Source organism: Anomaloglossus baeobatrachus, chromosome 1 (assembly GCF_048569485.1).
Source record: "Anomaloglossus baeobatrachus isolate aAnoBae1 chromosome 1, aAnoBae1.hap1, whole genome shotgun sequence".
NCBI classification, from domain to species: Eukaryota; Metazoa; Chordata; class Amphibia; order Anura; family Aromobatidae; genus Anomaloglossus; species Anomaloglossus baeobatrachus.
The window spans coordinates 643,133,984-643,154,506 of record NC_134353.1 but is presented as its reverse complement, the minus strand read 5'-3'; the positions used below and the strand labels follow the sequence as shown (position 1 = coordinate 643,154,506).

The 20,523-nt window shown below is 51.7% G+C and overlaps 1 protein-coding gene across 1 annotated transcript in view; it reads right to left on the bottom strand.

Annotated features, from left to right (window-relative positions):
- The window catches only part of METTL3 (methyltransferase 3, N6-adenosine-methyltransferase complex catalytic subunit), a 96,507-nt gene that overhangs the window by 49,007 nt on the left and 26,977 nt on the right, over positions 1–20,523 (bottom strand). The gene's annotated exons all lie outside the window — the stretch shown is intronic.

Here is a 20,523-nt window from a genome sequence, read left to right as displayed (position 1 = left end):
CTTTGAGAAAGAATGGAATTTCTCTACATGGCACACTCAGCACTTCAACGAATTGTTCACTTTAGATGGCAATTTATTTTTACATAAATTGGGGCTTAACATGATTAAAATTTAAAAAAAGTGTAATATTTTGCTTTTACAGACTGTTTATTTCCCTGTACATTTAACTTTGATGTAGTCTGTAGTCATAGGATTAGCCAAGAAGAGCTCACAAAAAGACAGATAAAGGCTTCAAACTCCCCATCAGTCGCCTTAGAGGGCTGAGTGATGGATGCTGTCAACCCATTCTCCAGCCAACAATAGACAACACAAAGAACACAGAAGCGGTGAAAAGCAAACGGCTAAATATTGAAAACCCAAATGCAAAAATTAAATTCTTCCCTGATTAAATGAGCATAAAGAGTTTAAAGAGTTAGAAGAGTAAATTTTTATTATTGGCCTATCCATACTACAGGCCAACAATAACTGATTGGTGGGAGTGGGACACCTAGCACCCCTGCTGATTCCAAGGATCAAATAGAAAAAAAAAAAGAAAAAAAAAAAATTAAAAAAAAAAATCTAGTGGTCAACCTCTTTAACCCCTTCAGCCCCCGGGCACTTTCCGTTTTTGCGTTTTTGTTTTTTGCTCCCCTTCTTCCGAGAGCCGTAACTTTTTTAATTTTCCATCAATCTTGTCATATAAGGGCTTCTTTTTTGCGGGACAAGTTGTACTTTTAAATGAAACCATAAGTTTTACCATATAGTGTACTGGAAAACGGCAAAAAAATTCCAAGTGCGGAAAAATTGCAAAAAAAGTGTGATCGTACAATAGTTTTTGGGATATTTTATTCACTGTGTTCACTATATGGTAAAACTGATGTATCTATGTGATGCCTGAGGTCAGTGCGAGTTTGTAGACACCAAACATGTATAGGTTTACTTGTATCTAAGAGGTTAAAAAAAATTCACAAGCTTGTCCAAAAACAGTGGCGCACGTTTTGCGCCATCTTCCAAAACCCGAAGCGTTCTCATTTTTCGGGATCTATGGCTCAGTGGTGGCTTATTTCTTGCGTCTCAACCTGACATTTTTAACGGTACCATTTTTGCGCAGATGCTACGTTTTGATCGCCTGTTATTGCATTTTGCGCAAAATTTGCGCCGACCAAAAAACGTAATTTTGGCGTTTGGAATTTTTTTGCCGCTACGCCATTTACTGATCAGATTAATTGATTTTATATTTTGATAGATCGGGCATTTCTGAACGCAGCGATACCAAATATGTGTATATTTTTTATTTTTTTAACCCTTTAATTTTCAATGGGGTGAAAGGGTGGTGATTTGAACTTTTAGGTTTTTTTTTATTTTTTAAAACTTTTTTTTTACTTTTTTTTTATTTTACTAGTCCCCCTAGGGGGCTATAGCGATCAGCAATCCGATCGCTCTTATCTATTCTCTTGCACATCAGACTCTCCCCTACCGTGGAAAGCTTCAAGAGGAACCTCAAGACCCACCTCTTCCAACAAGCCTACAACCTACAATAGCCCTCAGTCCAGTACACCACTGCACAACCAGCTCTGTCCTCACCTATTGTACCATCACCCATTCCCTGTAGACTGTGAGCCCTCGCGGGCAGGGTCCTCTCTCCTCCTATACCAGTCTGTCTTGTACTGTTAATGATTGTTGTACGTATACCCTCTTTCACTTGTAAAGCGCCATGGAATAAATGGCGCAATAATAATAATAATAATAATAATAATAATAATCATCTATCTGCTGATCACAGCTATACAGCTGTAAACAGCAGATACAGTAACTTCCTGTTTCACCCTGCTCCGAGCCGGGTGAAAACGAAAGTGAAACTTCGTAGCTGCAGGCATCATCACAAGACCCTGTGCTACGATGGCAACCACCGAAAGTCACGTGATCATCTCACGTGACTTCCGGCGGGGTAAGTAACTGTCATGGCGGCGCCCATATACATGTCGCTGCCAGATTTTGGCAGCGAAATGTAAGGGGTTAATGGCCGCGGGTGGAAGAGATTCCACCCGCGGCTAGCAGGCACACATGTCAGCTGTTGAAAACAGCTGATATGTGCGCGGATCGCCGCCGCCTGCCCACGGCAGGGGGCGGGGATTAACGGCACACGATCCATGACGTACCCAGTACGTCATGGGTCGTTAAGGGGTTAAGGCTATGTGCCCATGGGAGATTAAACCTGCGAATTTATCTGCGGAAAATCTGAGGATTTTCCAGATAAATCCGCAGGTTTCAGCAAGTACAGACACTCCCCATGTTATCCTATGGGACATGGGGAGTGCTGTGTCCATGCTGCGGTACGTGCGGCTGCGGAATATGCTGCGGATGTGCCGCAGCCGCACGTAACTGCATGTCAATTATTTCTGCGGAATTAACTGCAGAAATCCCGGCCCTCCACTATGGAGATAGAGGCCGGGACTTCCGCAGGTAAGCTGCACGAATGTCCGCAGGTTTACCGCAGCTATTTCGCTGTACTCCTGCTGCTAAAAATAGCTGCCGATTCTGGCGAGCAGATGCGGGAAACCTGCGGATGTACCTGCGGATATATCTGCACTCCGCAGGTACAAACTCCCGTGGGCACATAGCCTTAGTGTGAAAAAAAATTAAAGTCCCTAAAAGGTGGATAATATCCCCTTCACAACATATGGTGTACATGTACGTTATATGTGGTCTCTGCCTTTGATGTGGGCTCACAAACACAGAGTATGCATCTTTCCCGGCAGATGATGGCTGATTTAAACAGACATCGTATGCCTTTAACAGCGGCTGTGGAGAAGTCCTGTTAACTGCCACTGTCAATCTCTGACAGCAGCATTTAACACGCACCTGCAAGGGGGAATGACATTCCACATGCTCATCAGCGCACAAGTGCTGTGTTACTGATGAGCTGTCATGACAACCAGTGATCTGCTGAGGAAAGTCAGCCTATGGAATCACTGACTGGGTTGATCAGGGAAAAAGGTAGATCTAGTAGATCTTGACTTCAGCAAAAAGTTTGGTAAGTCTCTTATACTATCTTTATTGAAAAAATGACTAAGTATGGGATTGACAAGGCTTCGGTTAGGTGGATTCATAACTGGTTCAGTGATCGCACTCAAAAAATGGTAATAAATGGCTGCACATCCAATTGGAAGAGTGTTTTAAAGGCCCCGTCACACACAGAGATAAACCTTTGGCAGATCTGTGGTTGCAGTGAAATCATGGACATATTGTTCCATTTGTACACAGCCACAAACCTGGCACTGATTGTCCACAATTTCACTGCAACCACAGATCTGCCGCAGATATATCTCGGTTTGTGACAGGGCCTTAAATCTGGCACCAGAAAGCTGTCATGGCCCCAGCGTTGTTCAACATTTTAATACATTATCCAGATAAGGGAACTGTGGGTAAATTAATCAAATTTGCAGAGGATGCAAAGCTAGGAGGGTTAGCTAACACTAGAGAAGACACAAATGATTCTGAAGGTTCTAGATAAGCTGGAACAATGGGCAGTGATTAACAAAATGGTATTTAACAGGGGAAATGCAAAATCTACATCTGGGCAAGAAAAACGGAAAACACATCTACAAAATAGGAGTTAAGATGTAAGCACCAGCACATGTGAAAAGGACTTCGTAATACTAATAGATCACAGACTGCACATGAGTCAACAGTGTGATTCAGCAGCAAAAAAAGGCAGACCGCTCTGGAAAGAATAGAATCTAGATCATGCGCACTAATTATCTCCCTCTACTAGTCTTTGGTCAGATCTCATCTGGAATACTGTGTCCAGTCCAGGGCACCACATTTTATAATAAAAAAAAAAAAATCACTAGAGTGTGAACAGGTTAACAGTAAGCAGCAGTGATGAGAATTTGTAGTAGCTGCATCCATCAAGCTCTAAAAAGCCAAGAAAACAAATGTACAAACATTTTAGATCCTGTAACTTGTAATGTGTAACTTCCGCCTCTCATTTACCAATCAGAGTTTTCTAAACCACATTCAGCAATTTTTGAACGCTATAAATTATGTTGGTCTCATTTGGATAGACAAGCGTTACACTAGTAACCACACACTAACATACGAGACGAAGAGAGTCATGTCATAGACCCTGAGCAATTGCAGTGACAAGGTGTTTTAAAGCACCACTCCAGCATTTTGGGGTTTTTTTTCCACTGCTGGAATGGTGCTTTAAACCAAAGTCCCCGGCCCTCTGGTCTTATACTTGCCCTCTGGCATTTTCGCCTTTTTCTCTCGGTGTCGCTTTATATTGTGACTAACGTCTAATCTGGCCTAAAGTCAGAAGTTATGTCACAAGCTCTCAATACAAGTCTATGAGAGCCAGAATGAGGAGCTCATAGTCTGATTGTTTTGTGACCTCCAGCGTGCTCCATGAAACGACGCTGAAGGCATCGGAGGGAGAGTAACACCGGGTGCAGGTGACTTAGATTTAAAGCACCAATTAAGCAGTGAAATAAAGAAAAAAAAACACTGGAGTGGAGCTATAAGGATAACACACATCTGCAAGGGTAAAATTGTTTGAAAAGTAAGAGATGATTCTTAGATACTTTTTATCATTGAACTGCGTAACATTTATCGAATTTTCCCAAACGTCGACTCCATAGGCTTCTCAAAGAATAGAATTCCATAGAGTTCTAAAATAAATTCCTTTCATACTTTTCTAAAGACAGTGCTCTAGTATATTGCAGTGAAGTTTCTGGGCTAATAGAAAAAAATTAGAGGGAATTTGTCACCAGGTTTTTTCTCCTCCATCTGAGAGCAGCATAATATAGAGACAGAGACCCTGATTTCAGCGATGTGTCACTTACTGAGCTGTTTGCGGTCATTTTGATAAAATCATCGTTTTCTTTGCTGAAAATCTAGCAGTTACACAGAGCTCATGAATATGCTGGACTACCTGGCAGCATGTCAAGTAGTCCCATAGATTGTAAGCTTTCGAGCAGGGCCCTCATTCCTACTGTAGCTGTTGAAGTATGTACTATTTTGTTTGGTTTTTGTCTATACAAGCCCCCACCTGATTGTAAAGTGCTGCGGAATATGTTGGCGCTATATAAATAAACTTTATTATTAGTCCGCTAATGATAATCTACTGCTGATTAACAGTGATTATCAAAACTATACTAAGCAGTCCAGTAAGTGACACCGCTGGAATCAGGATTTCTGCCTCTACATTATGCTGCTCTCAGATTAGGTGGCAAAAACCTTGTGACAGATTCCCGTTAACATTGTGTGCAATGGGAGCGAGTTGGGACTCTACTGATCCATCCAACAAAGTCTGAAAGCTGTGTTACTGCACAATGGCAGCAAGTATGCTTCAGTGACTGTAGGGCATTATGTGCACTTGAAGGAAAGCTACGAGAATTTAGACTTTATTGTCAAGAAACAACTACAAGGCTCAAGGATGTGGTGATCTGAAAGTTCTCTCTCTTAGCTCCTTGGGCAGCAAGGATGGTACATAAAGTACCCATGCTTTTTGTGTGAATGGGACAGCCGGGAGAGGACTCCTCACTGGAGCCAAAAAAAAAAAAAAAAAAAAAAAAAGCCAATAAGAACATCTTTGTATTAAGCCAAAACAGGAAATAGAACTCCATATCAAACCACCATAAATTATGGCAACCTCACCATATCAAAACCTAAGAGCCAAAAATTATTGAGCTTGCACAAGCACCGTATAAATCATCAACAGAAATTCTGCATATATTATATATCTTTATTATATCATAAATACAAAATAAAGTGCTGGTACCCACAGACATTTAAAAATTCCCTACCCCATAAAAACATCCATAAGACAAAAACTGGTGCAGTGTGGAACAATGATTATAATTATTCAAAGACAAGGTTAAATATTGCACATTTAAAAACTCTGGGTATATCCATAATCAACCATATAACATTTCTGCTGGTCCGAATCACTCCATTAATGGTATAAAGTGCATAGTGCAAAAACGCGAGGCGGAGGGACTGTTGGAGGGATAGAGGCGCCCTGACGGGTGCGGCGTGAACGGACTGGGACCTAGCTGTAGGGGGATGATCCTGATGCGTCTGGCCAATGCCGGGAAGAGATGTATTCTTCCCTTACGTAGCCTAGGGGAGAGAAGTACTCTACCCTGACGTAGCCTAGGGGAGCAACTGGCCCCGCCCATCTCCGAAGGGCGTTCACGTACAGTCGGAAGGGAAGTCAGCGACTCCTTAGACGTCGATTCCAGTTCCTAATCCTGAGTCAGAGGTCTCGACGGGTGTACACACTGATGCCAGAGGCCCAGGCCGAGCCGCAGTCAGACACCAGGTCTGTGAAGAGAGGGTACTCACGGAAGATGATAACCAGTCCAGGGTCGGCATAGGTGGAACGTGGTCCGCCGCGTAGGGTGTCCGCGGAGACCCTGCGGAGCGTCACGTTAGGGACGAGAAGCCAGAAGGAACCCAGGCGGGTCGATTACAGGGTAGCGCGCCTCTTCCTTTCGGAGCCCCCCTTCGAGAAGGGGTAATGACAAGTAAAGGAACTTACCACTGGTAAACATCGTGCCCGGGACATAACCATGCTCACGCAGTCAGCACGGCGAACTCTGGATGTCCCCTGTAAGCCGCAGGGGCCCGCCACATTCGTCTCTTCAAGATGACATGCCCCCTCTCTCCGGAGCCCTTTGGGGGAATGATAATGGCAATAACACGACTTACCGCTGGAAACGCAGTGTCTAGTTGCTGTTCGTGATCAAACAGCGACTCCAGTGTAGCATGCCCATTTTGTCCGAAAACCCTCTTGGAGAAAGGCATAATGATACTGACAAGACTTACCGCTGTAAACTTCGTGTCCGGTTGTTGTCAGTGATCACGCGGTAACTCGGCGAACTCTGGATGTCCACTGATTACATCAAGGGTCCACTCCAAATGTCTTAAAGGAGACCTGCGTGCACAGAGAGAAGAGGGCTGTCCGTAGCCTTACGGCTTGACTCACCATTCCTAGCAGGCTACTTGTCATGCGGCAAAAACATCCAGGTCCTGCTCGGAGTTCACCAGAGGTGAAACGCCTGGGCCATCACCCGAGAGGTCGAAAGGCTACCGAAGGACAGGCAGTCTGGACCTGGGGATTAAGGTGAAACCTGGGGGGCCGCAGAAGATGATACCTGGCGGGTCCGCTTCCGGCAGAGGAACCGGCCCCTGGTATGGGACTCACCTCCCCGAGGGGATTGCGCCAGTCCTGTGGATGATCTGAGAGAGCGTCGGCCAGGGACGCAGCGCATGCGCACCAACCCGAGGAACGCCAGCGAGGGGCTTTAGCCAGAGCCAGGCGCCAACTATTCGGCAGGGGCGGGGAGCACGGGCGTGCAGTGCCAGTGGCTGCGGTGGATGTAAAAAACAATTGAGGGAAGCGTAGACCTGAGCTTACCGGTCCAAAAACAAATATCTCAAGCTGAGACCTGTAAGAGTTAATAAACTCAATCTACATATATAGTAATAACTCAACCCATGAACATACAAAACCTACTATCGTTAAAAATTGTGGCTATTTTTGGGCCCATTTTTCCCTGATAAGGGATGCTGCAGCCTCAGCAATCCGCAGATCAGGAGTCTGCCCTGATCCTCTTTTTTTTTTTTTTTTTAAAATGGACGCTGAGGGGGCTGGGGGCGGACCCAAGAGAGCGGGAAAAACTATCCACCACCCCCCTAGTGATGCCTGGAGCAGAGCGGAGGGCGGAGGCAGAGAGGCCGGCGGCCAATAGCGCTGCGCGGGAGGCGGGCCTGGGACGCCGAAGACAGGGCCGAAGCCGGGGACTAAATTTTGAAGCTGCGGCGGCGGCGCAGTAGAGATGCGGCGGCGGCGCAGTAGCGATGCGGATCCCCCCGACCTCGGATGTCGGCAGGGAGCTCCGCGGACGTGGCCGGGGTGCCAGGCGGCTAGGCCCAGACCGGGGACTAAATTTGGAAGCTGGCGCCGCGGGCAGAGGCAGCGCCGGCGGACCCACTCACGAAGCGGCGGCGGCGCAGCGGCGATGCGGACCCTCCCGACCTCGGATGTCGGCAGGGAGCTCCGCGGACGTGGCCGGGGTGCCAGGCGGCTAGGCCCAGACCGGGGACTAAATTTGGAAGCTGGCGCCGCGGGCAGAGGCAGCGCCGGCGGACCCACTCACGAAGCGGCGGCGGCGCAGCGGCGATGCGGACCCTCCCGACCTCGGATGTCGGCAGGGAGCTCCGCGGACGTGGCCGGGGTGCCAGGCGACTAGGCCCAGACCGGGGCCTAAATTTTAGCAGCCGCCCGATGACCGGATGGGGACGTGGGGGCGCCCGGTGAGTAGGCCCGGACCGGGGCCTAAAGATTGCATCCGCCCGGGAGAAGGTAGGAGAGGGTGTCCTACATGAAGGGCGGCGTCGCATCTGCCAGTGTGCAGGCGTGGAGCTCTGCACCCGTGCCCCTGTGCTCCGCACACCGGATGACTGGCTGCGGCAGCAGGAGAAGAATGAGGCAGGCAGGCAGGCAGGGAGGTGGACGCCGGTGGGGGGAGGAAGCCCCTCTGAAGTGTAGCAGCGCTGCGGGCCCCATCACACAATCCAGACGCGCTGCGAGGTCCAGTCCCTGCTGTATGCCCCTTGCACCCTTTGGGGTGATACCACAGGGTTAATAGGGGGTGCTCAGTAAAGTTCAGCCCCGCGTGCCAACCCGGGAGTGGTACCGTGGAATTGGACGGGGGAGAGGGCCCGACGACTCAAGCCTCTGCGACCCAGGGGAGTGGTACCCACACGGGCTGCGAGAGCTGAGGTAGAGAAACGATACCTGTAGAAAAAGAGAATTACCACAGATGAGAGCGACGAGCGTCGCCGAGAGAAAAAATGAAAAAATATACGCAAAAAATCAAGTGGCTGAAGGGGGCCCAGTCGGCCCACATCAGCCTCCTACGACACTAAGCAAAAAACTGATTGAGCCCGCCTCCGGCTCAGGGGTTATACTGCTGGGGAGGAGCTAACTTTTTCTGTTTACTTAGTGTCAGCCTCCTAGTGACAGCAGCATAACCCATGGTCCTGTGTCCATGGTCCTGTGTCCCCCAATGAAACGCTAGAGAAAGAAAGATTTGCCAAGACCTGTAATAGATCTTGGCGGACGTAGGCTTCCTGGCTTGTCTTCATGGTGGCAATGACATCCTGAGATAACCCTGAAGACGCTAGGAGCCAGGACTCAATGGCCACACAGTCAGGTTGAGGGCCACAGAATTCAGATGGAAAAACGGGCCTTGAGACAGCAAGTCTGGAAGTGCCCACGGTTGACCCACCGTGAGATGCCACAGATCCGGATACCACGACCGCCTCGGCCAGTCTGGAGCGACGAGAATGGCGCGACGGCAGTCGGACCTGATCTTGCGTAGTACCCTGGGCAGCATCGCCAGAGGGGGAAACACATAAGGCAGTCGAAACTGCGACCAATCCTGGACTAAAGCGTCCGCTGCCAGAGCTCTGTGATTCTTAGACTGTGCCATGAAGGCCGGGACCTTGTTGTTGTGTCGTGACGCCATGAGATCGACGTCCGGCGTTCCCCAGTGGCGACAGATCTCTCGAAACACTTCTGGGTGCAGAGACCATTCCCCCGCGTCCATGCCCTGACAACTGAGAAAATCTGCTTCCCAGTTTTCTACGCCCAGGATGTGAACTGCGGAGATGGTGGAGCCTGTGGCTTCCACCCACTGCAGAATCCGCCGGACTTCCTGGAAGGCTTGACGACTGCGAGTGCCGCCTTGGTGGTTGATGTAGGCGACGGCAGTGGCGTTGTCCGACTGGATTCGGATCTGTCTGCCCTCCAGCCACCGATGGAAAGCCAATAGGGCTAGATATACTGCCCTTATCTCCAGGATATTGATCTGAAGGGAAGATTCTATCGGAGTCCAGGTTCCTTGAGCCCTGTGGTGGAGAAAAACCGCTCCCCAACCTAACAGGCTCGCGTCCGTGGTGACCACGGCCCAGGTTGGGGGTAGGAAGGATTTTCCCCGAGACAGAGATGTGGGTAGGAGCCACCACTGAAGTGATGTTTTGGTTGCAAGGGAAAGAGAGATGTTCTTGTCGAGGGAAGCCGAACTCTTGTCCCATTTGCGAAGAATGTCCCATTGGAGTGGCCGTAGATGGAATTGCGCGAACGGCACTGCCTCCATAGCTGCAACCATCTTCCCCAGGAAGTGCATGAGGTGCCTTAAGGGGTGTGACTGACTCCGAAGAAGTGATTGCACCCCCGCCTGCAGAGAAGAAGGGAATTTTGTTTACTTACCGTAAATTCCTTTTCTTCTAGCTCCAATTGGGAGACCCAGACAATTGGGTGTATAGGCTATGCCTCCGGAGGCCGCACAAAGTATTACACTTAAAAGTGTAAAGCCCCTCCCCTTCTGCCTATACACCCCCCGTGCTCCCACGGGCTCCTCAGTTTTGGTGCAAAAGCAAGAAGGAGGAAAAAAATTATAAACTGGTTTAAAGTAAATTCAATCCGAAGGAACATCGGAGAACTGAAACCATTCAATATGAACAACATGTGTACACAAAAAAAAACAGGGGTGGGTGCTGGGTCTCCCAATTGGAGCTAGAAGAAAAGGAATTTACGGTAAGTAAACAAAATTCCCTTCTTCTTTGTCGCTCCATTGGGAGACCCAGACAATTGGGACGTCCAAAAGCAGTCCCTGGGTGGGTAAAATAATACCTCGTAATAGAGCCGTAAAACGGCCCCTTCCTACAGGTGGGCAACCGCCGCCTGAAGGACTCGTCTACCTAGGCTGGCATCCGCCGAAGCATAGGTATGCACCTGATAGTGTTTCGTGAAAGTGTGCAGGCTCGACCAGGTAGCCGCCTGACACACCTGCTGAGCCGTAGCCTGGTGCCTCAAAGCCCAGGACGCACCCACGGCTCTGGTAGAATGGGCCTTCAGCCCTGAGGGAACCGGAAGCCCAGCAGAACGGTAAGCTTCAAGAATTGGCTCCTTGATCCACCGAGCCAGGGTTGATTTGGAAGCCTGTGACCCTTTACGCTGGCCAGCGACAAGGACAAGGAGTGCATCCGAGCGGCGCAGGGGCGCCGTACGAGAAATGTAGAGCCTGAGTGCTCTCACCAGATCTAACAAGTGCAAATCCTTTTCACATTGGTGAACAGGATGAGGACAAAAAGAGGGTAAGGAGATATCCTGATTGAGATGAAAGGGGGATACCACCTTAGGGAGAAATTCCGGGACCGGACGCAGAACCACCTTGTCCTGGTGAAACACCAAGAAAGGGGCTTTGCACGACAACGCTGCTAGCTCAGACACTCTCCGAAGAGAAGTGACTGCTACTAGGAAAACCACTTTCTGCGAAAGGCGTGAGAGAGAGAAATATCCCTCATTGGCTCGAATGGTGGTTTCTAAAGAACCATCAGCACCCTGTTCAGATCCCAGGGTTCTAACGGCCGCTTGTAAGGAGGAACGATGTGACAAACCCCCTGCAGGAACGTGCGTACCTGTGGAAGTCTGGCTAGGCGCTTCTGGAAAAACACAGAGAGCGCTGAGACTTGTCCCTTAAGGGAGCCGAGCGACAAACCCTTTTCCAGTCCAGATTGAAGGAAGGACAGAAAAGTGGGCAAGGCAAAAGGCCAGGGAGAAAAACCCTGAGCACAGCACCACGACAGGAAAATTTTCCACGTCCTGTGGTAGAGCTTGGTGGACGTTGGTTTCCTAGCCTGTCTCATAGTGGCAATGACCTCTTGAGATAACCCTGAAGACGCTAGGATCCAGGACTCAATGGCCACACAGTCAGGTTGAGGGCCGCAGAATTCAGATGGAAAAACGGCCCTTGAGACAGCAAGTCTGGTCGGTCTGGTAGTGCCCACGGTTGGCCGACCGTGAGATGCCACAGATCCGGGTACCACGACCTCCTCGGCCAGTCTGGAGCGACGAGGATGACGCGGCGGCAGTCGGCCCTGATCTTGCGTAACACTCTGGGCAACAGTGCCAGAGGAGGGAACACATAAGGGAGTTGAAACTGCGACCAATCCTGAACTAAGGCGTCTGCCGCCAGAGCTCTGGGATCTTGAGACCGTGCTATGAACGTCGGTACCTTGTTGTTGTGCCGGGACGCCATGAGGTCGACGTCCGGCACCCCCCAGCGGCAACAGATCTCCTGAAACACGTCCGGGTGAAGGGACCATTCCCCTGCGTCCATGCCCTGGCGACTGAGATAATCTGCTTCCCAGTTTTCCACGCCTGGGATGTGAACTGCAGAGATGGTGGAGGCCGTGGCTTCCACCCACATCAAAATTCGCCGGACTTCCTGGAAGGCTTGCCGACTGCGTGTGCCGCCTTGGTGGTTGATGTATGCCACCGCTGTGGCATTGTCCGACTGAATTCGGATCTGCTTGCCTTCCAGCCACTGCTGGAACGCTTTCAGGGCAAGATACACTGCCCGTATTTCCAGAACATTGATCTGAAGTGAGGACTCTTGCTGGGTCCACGTACCCTGAGCCCTGTGGTGGAGAAAAAACGCTCCCCACCCTGACAGACTCGCGTCCGTCGTGACCACCTCCCATGATGGGGGTAGAAAGGATTTCCCCTTCGATAATGAAGTGGGAAGAAGCCACCACCGAAGGGAAGCTTTGGTCGCCTGAGAGAGGGAGACGTTCCCGTCGAGGGACGTCGGCTTCCTGTCCCATTTGCGTAGGATGTCCCATTGAAGAGGACGCAGGTGGAACTGCGCGAAAGGGACTGCCTCCATTGCTGCCACCATCTTCCCCAGGAAGTGCATGAGGCGCCTCAAGGGGTGTGCCTGACCTTGAAGGAGAGATTGCACCCCTTTCTGTAGTGAACGCTGCTTGATCAGCGGAAGCTTCACAATCGCTGAGAGGGTATGAAACTCCATGCCAAGATATGTCAGCGATTGGGCCGGTGTCAGATTTGACTTTGGAAAATTGATGATCCACCCGAAACTCTGGAGAGTCTCCAGAGTAGCGTCGAGGCTGTGTTGGCATGCCTCTTGAGAGGGTGCCTTGATCAGCAGATCGTCCAAGTAAGGGATCACCGAGTGACCCTGAGAGTGGAGGACCGCTACTACAGTAGCCATAACCTTGGTGAAAACCCGTGGGGCTGTTGCCAGGCCGAACGGCAGTGCCACGAACTGAAGGTGTTCGTCTCCTATGGCGAAGCGCAAGAAGCGCTGGTGCTCTGGAGCAATCGGTACGTGGAGATAAGCATCTTTGATATCGATCGATGCAAGGAAATCTCCTTGGGACATTGAGGCGATGACGGAGCGGAGGGATTCCATCCGGAACCGCCTGGTCTTTACGTGTTTGTTGAGCAGTTTCAGGTCCAGGACCGGACGGAAAGACCCGTCCTTCTTTGGGACCACAAACAGGTTGGAGTAAAAACCGTGACCCTGTTGCTGAAGAGGAACAGGGACCACCACTCCTTCTGCCTTCAGAGTGCCCAGCGCCTGCAGAAGAGCCTCGGCTCGCTCGAGAGGCGGGGATGACCTGAAGAATCGAGTCGGGGGACGAGAGGTGAACTCTATCTTGTAACCGTGAGACAGAATGTCTCTCACCCAACGGTCTTTTACCCGTGGCAGCCAGGTGTCGCAAAAGCGGGAGAGCCTGCCACCGACCGAGGATGCGGATTGAGGAGGCCGAAAGTCATGAGGAAGCCGCTTTAGTAGCGGCACCTCCGGTGGTCTTTTTAGGACGTGACTTAGACCGCCATGAATCAGAGTTCCTTTGATCTTTCTGAGGCCTTTTGGACGAGGAGAATTGGGACCTGCCCGCGCCCCGAAAGGACCGAAACCTCGACTGCCCCCTCCTCTGTTGGGGTATGTTCGGTTTGGGCTGGGGTAAGAATGTATCCTTTCCCTTGGATTGCTTGATGATTTCATCCAAACGCTCTCCAAACAATCAGTCGCCAGAAATTGGCAAACTGGTTAAGCGCTTTTTGGAAGCAGAATCTGCCTTCCATTCCCGTAGCCACAAGGCCCTGCGGAGTACCACCGAATTGGCGGATGCGACCGCCGTACGGCTCGCAGAGTCCAGGACAGCATTAATAGCGTAAGACGCAAATGCCTACGTTTGAGCGGTTATGGACGCCACCTGCGGCGCGGACGTGCGTGTGGCTGCGTCAATTTGCGCTTGACCTGCTGAGATAGCTTGTAGCACCCATACGGCTGCGAATGCTGGGGCAAAAGAAGCGCCGATAGCTTCATAGACGGATTTCAACCAGAGCTCCATCTGCCTGTCAGTGGCATCTTTGAGTGAAGCCCCATCTTCCACTGCAAGTATGGATCTAGCCGCCAGTCTGGAGATTGGAGGATCCACCTTGGGACCCTGAGTCCAACCTTTGACCACGTCAGGGGGAAAGGGATAACGTGTATCCTTAAGGCGCTTAGAAAAACGCTTATCTGGACAAGCATGGTGATTCTGGACTGCCTCTCTGAAATCAGAGTGGTCCAGAAACATACTCGGTGTACGCTTGGGAAACCTGAAACGGAATTTCTCCTGCTGAGAAGCTGACTCCTCCACCGGAGGAGCTGAGGGAGAAATATCCAACATTTGATTGATGGACGCAATAAGATCGTTCACTATGGCGTCCCCGTCAGGAGTATCAAGATTGAGAGCGGCCTCAGGATCAGAATCCTGATCAGCTGTCTCCGCTTCATCAACCAGAGATTCCCCCCGCTGAGACCCTGAACAATATGATGTCGAGGGAATTTCCCAGCGAGCTCGCTTATTCGGTCTGGGGCTGGGGTCTGTGTCAGAGCCCTCAGCCTGGGATCTATGAGACACCCCGGGGGGACATTGTTGGTCCAACTGAGGGGGGCCAGGGAGCAATGATTCAACAGTGTCCCTGTGCTGAGATACCGGTCTGGACTGCAAAGCTTCTAGTATCTTAGCCATAGTCTCAGAGAGTTTATCCGTAAAGACTGCAAACTCCGTCCCCGTCACCTGGACAGTGTCAGCAGGTGGTTCCCCCTGGGCCCCCCTTAGCAGAGGCTCCGGCTGAGTAAGTGCCGCAGGGGCCGAGCAGTGCACACAATGAGGGTCAGTGGAACCTGCCGGTAGCGGTGTCGTACATGCGGCGCAGGCAGCATAGTAAGCCTGTGTTTTGGCACCCCTGCCTTTTGTGGGCGCCATGCTATTGTCTTCCCTGAGCAACACAATAGGGTATATAGCCAGAAATCAACTGTGCACCATACAGTGTAAAGTATATACCATAAACATATAATTTATAATTACACTTCTGCACAATGGGGCTAGCACCACAGGTGCTGCTTACCACCCGCTTAAAGCGGCTGTGAGGCCACCAGAATCCCTGCCTGGGTCTCCCAGAATTTGTCCCCCTCTGCAGCGTCCGAGGAGCTGACAGGAATGGCTGCCGGCGTCCTGAGGAGAGGAGGGAGCCGTGGGCGTGACCCAGAAAGTGCGGGAACTGGTGCCCCACTGTGCACAGTGAGGGGGGTGGAGTATGCAAAGCATGCTCCAGCCCTCATTGCTGCTCGTCCTGTACAGCGTCCCGCCTTTCCCCTGCCTGTCAGGGCTGGGGGCGGGAGGAAAAGAGACTAGGCCGCAAAAGCCGGGGACTCGAGTAATAAGCGCGGCCGCCGTATAAGCGCGGCCGGCGCGGAAGTCCCCAGCGCACTATAAGTCCCAGCCGCGCCGCAGTGTTAACCATGGCAGCGGCGGTCAGCGCGGTAGCCCCCTACACAAACACACTCAGCGACGCTGCAGTGTGTAATGGCACATTTAACCCGGTCAGCGCCGCGGTCCCCGGTGCACTAGCACACCCAGCAATGCTGGAGTGTTGCTGTGCGCGGTCCCCACTGGGACACAGAGTACCTCCAAGTAGCAGGGCCATGTCCCTGAACGATACTCGGCTCCTATCCAGCAGAGTCCTCGGGAGCTGTGGATGGAGCACGGCCTCAGTGCCTGGAGACCGATTAGGATCCCACTTCACCCAGAGCCCCAAGGGGAATGGGGAAGGAAAACAGCATGTGGGCTCCAGCCTCCGTACCCGCAATGGATACCTCAACCTTAACAACACCGCCGACAAGAGTGGGGTGAGAAGGGAGCATGCTGGGGGCCCTATATGGGCCCACTTTTCTTCCATCCGACATAGTCAGCAGCTGCTGCTGACTAATCTGTGGAGCTGTGCGTGCATGACTGCCTCCTTCGCACAAAGCAAAAAACTGAGGAGCCCGTGGGAGCACGGGGGGTGTATAGGCAGAAGGGGAGGGGCTTTACACTTTTAGTGTAATACTTTGTGCGGCCTCCGGAGGCATAGCCTATACACCCAATTGTCTGGGTCTCCCAATGGAGCGACAAAGAAAGCTGTTTGTCGCGCGGTAGCTTGACTAACGCTTGCTGGGTATGAAACTCCATCCCAAGGTAAGTCAGTGATTGGGTCGGTGTCAACTTGGATTTCGGGAAATTGATGATCCACCCGAACTGCTGGAGAGTCGCCAGAGCGACGGTAAGGCTTTGTTGACACGCCACCCAAGAAGGTGCCCTGACTAGGAGATGGTCTAAGTAGGGGATCACCGAGTGGCCCTGTTGATGTTCGGGTGCGATCGGCACATGGAGATAAGCATCCTTGATGTCGATCGATGCTAGGAAGTCTCCTTGTGACATCGAGGCGATGACCGAGCGGAGAGATTCCATCCGAAACCGTCTGGTTCTCACATGTCTGTTGAGTAGCTTGAGGTCCAGAACGGGACGGAATGACCCGTCCTTTTTTGGCACCACGAACAAGTTGGAGTAAAATCCGCGACCACGTTCCTGAAGGGGAACGGGAATCACAACTCCATCTATCTTTAGAGCGTCCACTGCCTGAAAAAGTGTGTCGGCCTGTGCGGGGGGTGGAGAGGTTCTGAAGAAACGAGCCGTAGGTCGGGAGCTGAACTCTATCCTGTAACCATGAGACAGAATATGTCTCTCACCCATCGGTCTTGAACATGTGGCCACCAGGCGTCGCCAAAGCGGGAGAGCCTGCCACCGACCGAGGATGTGGCTAGGTGAGGCCGAGAGTCATGAGGAGGCCGTCTTGGAGGCAGTGCCTCCTGCGGCCTTTTGGGGGCGTGACTTGGACCGCCACGCATAGGAGTTCCTCTGGCTTTTCTCCGGCCGGTTGGACGAAGAGGATTGGGGCTTGGCGGAGGAACGAAAGGACCGAAACCTCGATTGGATTTTTCTCTGCTGAGGTCTCTTAGGTTTGGACTGGGGTAAGGAGGAGTCCTTTCCCGAGGATTCCTTAATAATCTCATCCAATCGTTCGCCAAATAAACGGTCGCCAGAAAGAAGGGAATTTTGTTACTTACCGTAAATTCCTTTTCTTCTAGCTCCTATTGGGAGACCCAGACGATTGGGTGTATAGTACTGCCTCCGGAGGCCACACAAAGCATTACACTAAAAAGTGTAAGGCCCCTCCCCTTCTGGCTATACACCCCCAGTGGGATCACTGGCTCACCAGTTTTAGTGCAAAAGCAAGAAGGAGGAAAGCCAATAACTGGTTTAAACAAATTCACTCCGAAGTAACATCGGAGAACTGAAAACCATTCAACATGAACAACATGTGTACCCGAAAAACAACCAAAAATCCCGAAGGACAACAGGGCGGGTGCTGGGTCTCCCAATAGGAGCTAGAAGAAAAGGAATTTACGGTAAGTAACAAAATTCCCTTCTTCTTCGGCGCTCCATTGGGAGACCCAGACGATTGGGACGTCCAAAAGCAGTCCCTGGGTGGGTAAAGAAATACCTCATGTTAGAGCTGCAAAGACAGCCCTTCCCTACAAGGAGGCAACCGCCGCCTGCAGGACTCTTCTACCTAAGCTGGCATCCGCCTAAGCGTAGGTATGCACCTGACAATGCTTGGTGAAAGTGTGCAGACTCGACCAGGTAGCTGCCTGGCACACCTGCTGAGCCGTAGCCTGGTGCCGTAATGCCTAGGGCGCACCCACGGCTCTGGTAAAATGGGCTTTCAGCCCTGATGGAACCGGAAGCCCAGCAGAACAGTAGGCTTCAAGAATTGGTTCCCTGATCCATCGAGCCAGGGTGGATTTGGAAGCCTGCGACTCTTTACGCTGATTAGTGACAAGCACAGAGAGTGCATCCGAGCGGCGCTGCAGGAAGGAAGGAAAAGTAGGGAATGCAAATGGGCAGGGAGACACTCCCTGAGCAGAGCATTAAGAGAAGAATATCCTCCACATCCTGTGGTAGATCTTGGCAGACGTCGGTTTTCTAGTCTGTCTCATGGTGGCAATGACGTCCTGAGATAATCCTGAAGACGCTAGGATTCAGGACTCAAAGGCCATACCGTCAGGTTCAGGGCCGTAGAATTCAGATGGAAAAAACGGCCCTTGGGACAGTAAGTCTAGCCGGGCTGGTAGTGCCCACGGTTGGCAGACCGTGAGATGCCACAGATCCGGGGACTACGACCTCCTCGGCCAGTCTGTGGCGATGAGGATGGCGCGGCGGCAAACGGACCTGATGTTGCGTAGCCCTCTGGGCAGCAGTGTCAGAGGGGGAAACACATAGGTAGCTGGAACTGCGACCAAACCTGAACTAAGGCGTCTGCCGCCAGAGCTCTTTGATCGTGATACCGCGCCATGAAAATCGGAACCTTGTTGTTGTGCCGAGACGCTATTAGGTCGACGTTCAGCATCCCCCAGCGTTGACAGATTTCCTGAAAACCGTCCGGGTGAAGATACCCTTCCCCTGCGTCCATACCCTGGCAACTGAGGAAGTCTGCTTCCCAGTTTTCTGCGCCCAGGATGTGAACTGCGGATATGGTGGATGCTCTGTCTTCCACCCCCATCAGACTCCGCCGGACTTCCTGGGAGGCTTGCCGACTGCGTGTTCCGCCTTGGTGGTAGATGTATGCCACCGCTGTGGAGTTGTCCGACTGAATTCGGATGTGTGTGCTTTCCAGCCACGGCTGGAAGGCTTGCAGGGCAAGATACACTGCCCAGATTTCCAGCACATTGATTTTGCACGGCCAGCGCGGAGTCCCCGGCGCACCACAAGTCCCAGCCGCGCCACAGTGTAAAAACACCTAGCAGCCGCCCGGCGCGGCAGTTCCCAATACATAAATTCACACAGCAAAGCTGCCGTGAATAATAGCACGAGCGCTCCGCGCTGTTGTCCCCGGCGCACTAGCACTCCCAGCAATGCTGGTGTGTGTGTGCGCGATGTGTACGGGGACACAGAGTACCTTAATGTAGCAGGGCCCTGTCCCTGACGATACTCAGCTCCATATCCAGCAGGTTCTCTGGGTCTGTGGATGGAGCCCGGTCTCAGTGCCTGGAGACCTGTAAGATCCCACTTCACCCAGAGCCCTGAGGGGGGATGGGGAAGGAAAACAGCATGTGGGCTCCAGCCTCCGTACCCGCAATGGGTACCTCAACCTTAACAAACACCCGACAAAAGTGGGGTGAGAAGGGAGCATGCTGGGGGCCCCATATGGGCCCACTTTTCTTCCATCCGACATAGTCAGCAGCTGCTGCTGACTAAAAACAGTGGAGCTATGCGTGGATGTCTGACCTCCTTCGCACAAAGCAGAAAACTGGTGGGCCAGTGATTCCACTGGGGGTGTATAGCCAGAAGGGGAGGGGCCTTACACTTTTTAGTGTAATGCTTTGTGTGGCCTCCGGAGGCAGTACTATACACCCAATCGTCTGGGTCTCCCAATGGAGCGCCGAAGAAAAGGCAAACCAGTTAAGAACCTTTTGGAAGCAGAGTCTGCTTTCCATTCGCGCAGCCACATGGCCCTGCGGACAGCCACGGAGTTAGCGGATGCTACAGCCGTACGGCTAGTGGAGTCCAGGACGGCGTTCATGGCATAGGACGAAAAAGCTGATGCCTGAGAGGTCAAGGAAGAAACCTGCGGAGCAGAATTCCGTGTGACAGCATTAATCTCAGTCAGACAATCCGAGATTGCTTGGAGAGCCCACACAGCCGCAAAAGGCCAAGGCGAAAGACGCGCCCGTGGCCTCATAAATAGACTTCACCAAGAGCTCTGTCTGTCAGTGGCATCCTTCAGGGATGAGCCATCGGCAACAGACACAACGGACCTAGCAGCCAATCTAGAGACTGGCGGATCCACCTTGGGTGAGTGTGCCCAGCCCTTAACGACTTCAGGTGGAAAGGGATAACGCGTGTCAGAGTGCCTTTTAGCAAAACGCTTGTCCGGGACCGCTCTGGGCTTCTGGACAGCGTCCCTGAAGTTAGCGTGATCAAAAAACGTATTGCGCGTACGTTTGGGGAATCGAAATTGGCGTTTCTCCTGCTGAGAAGCAGACTCCTCTACAGGGGGAGGCGGGGGAGAGAGATCCAACACCTGGATGATGGACGAAATAAGATCATTTACTAAGGCGTCCCCCTCAGGGGTATCAAGGTTGAGGGCGAAGTCAGGGTCAGAGCCCTGAGCTCCCACGTCCGCCTCGTCATCCTGAGAGTCCTCAAGCTGAGATCCAGAGCAGCGTGAGGAGGCCGGGGAAGAGTCCCAGCGAGGCCGCTTAGCCGGTCTGGGACTGCGATCCG